The sequence below is a fragment of the Sprattus sprattus genome (genome assembly GCF_963457725.1).
Source record: "Sprattus sprattus genome assembly, chromosome: 12".
Taxonomy (NCBI): Eukaryota; Metazoa; Chordata; class Actinopteri; order Clupeiformes; family Clupeidae; genus Sprattus; species Sprattus sprattus.
Genome location: NC_137910.1, coordinates 1,370,940 through 1,372,689, shown reverse-complemented (window position 1 = coordinate 1,372,689; position 1,750 = coordinate 1,370,940).

The window sequence follows — 1,750 nt, the reverse complement described above, 5'->3', positions numbered from 1 at the left end:
TACCCTTACAAGAGGCTCAGAGCGATGCAATCGGAAGTGACCAAGTTCTGGAAGAGCTGGAGTCAGCTGGCTGGCCCCAACCTTTTCGTGAGAAGCAAGTGGCACATCACAGAGAGAAATGTCGCTGTTGGGGACATCGTCTGGCTGTGTGACCAAAACGCAATGAGGGGACAGTTCAAGCTTGGCAGAGTCATCAGCACGAATCCAGACGGCAAAGGCATCGTGAGGGATGTGAATGTCAGGGTCTTCCCAAGCTACAGTGTTCCTGTGATTAGACCTGGAAGTGCGAATAAACCAAAAACTGATGGGCCAAACTTGAAGGTCCAAGCTACTATCCTTCACAGAGATGTCCGGCGACTGGTCGTTCTGTTGCCTGTTGAAGAACAGAGTAGTTCACTGAATGTAGACGAACCATTTCCCAATTGAGTTTGACTTTGAGGTGGCGACCTTCCCAGTATGTCTACCGGAAAGATCGAGTGGGAGGTGTCGAGTCAAACTGTGGTTTTATTTTTACTTTGGGGTTTAAGAAAATACACTGAAAATAAAAAGAAATTAACGGAAAAAAATAGTAATTTCATTTTAAATTGGGAGCGGAAGGACTCACCAGCTCAACTACTGGTTGACGCAAAGTTATAACCAACGCATCAAGACGCTACGTCATACACGCGACGCAGACACGAGCAGCAGGTGTTTTAACTGAGCTTCAAGGAGGCACGAGAGAGCTGTTAGAAAACCACAGCAAATGCATGTAATAAAAACTCTTGTACTACTGAACATCTTTGAAATCTGGAGAGGCAGCCGGTAAGAGAATGTAGCCTACTTCCGATCTTTTCCATCAAAGTCTGCCGCTGCTCCGGTAACGTTGATTGTGCTATTAATAGCTTTGAACCGCAGCATTCGTTGCAAGTGGGGATGCTAATGTTGTCTGCCTACCGTGAACTGTAAATTAAGTTAGAAACCTGTTAGAGATTAAGTTGTCACCTGTTAGGGATAAGGTGATGGTGAGGCTGCAGTAGCCATTTTGGTATAAGTGATGGTTTATGCAGTACTTTACTATTGAAGGTTAAACAGTTAAGAAACGTAATTGCTGCAGTTTGCTTGTACCAATTTCTGCGTTGTTTTGTGTACATTTTTAAGTTGGTTAAAATTAGACTTTTACAATTCCAGTATATTTTGTACAAGAATTTATATTTGAACAAATCAATCATTTTGCACATGTTGGTGTCAGTTTACTGTTGTGTGTATTGCTGATATTTATGTGTGTTTTCTATGTTTCTGTTTGTCCTTAAAGGTTTTTTACCTAAAGGTTAATGGCAAGAAAAAATAGCGAGCTACTGTTTAACTGAAAATAAAAAGGAAACAAAAGTGAAAACGTAGCTACTGCCTGGGACTCAAGTCATTACTTTTGAGTGGAATCCAGTTTCCCAAAAACCTCCAATAGATGTCAGGTCCTCTTTCAAGTTGGGGAAAAAGTACAAAGCAGCAAAAAACACGGACAACTTGACACACACAAACACACACACACACACACACACACACACACACACACACACACACACACACACACACACACACACACACACTCAAACATACACACAGTGTAAAATTCCCTTTGATGTCTTTTTACAGTTGTAGCATTCAGCTGAATGTTACTCTTCTGCCAAGAAATCTGGTCTTTCCATGTGAAACCCACAGCGCTGTAAGGTCAAGTCTTCCTCCCTCTTTCATTTATAATCACTGTAAGGTACTT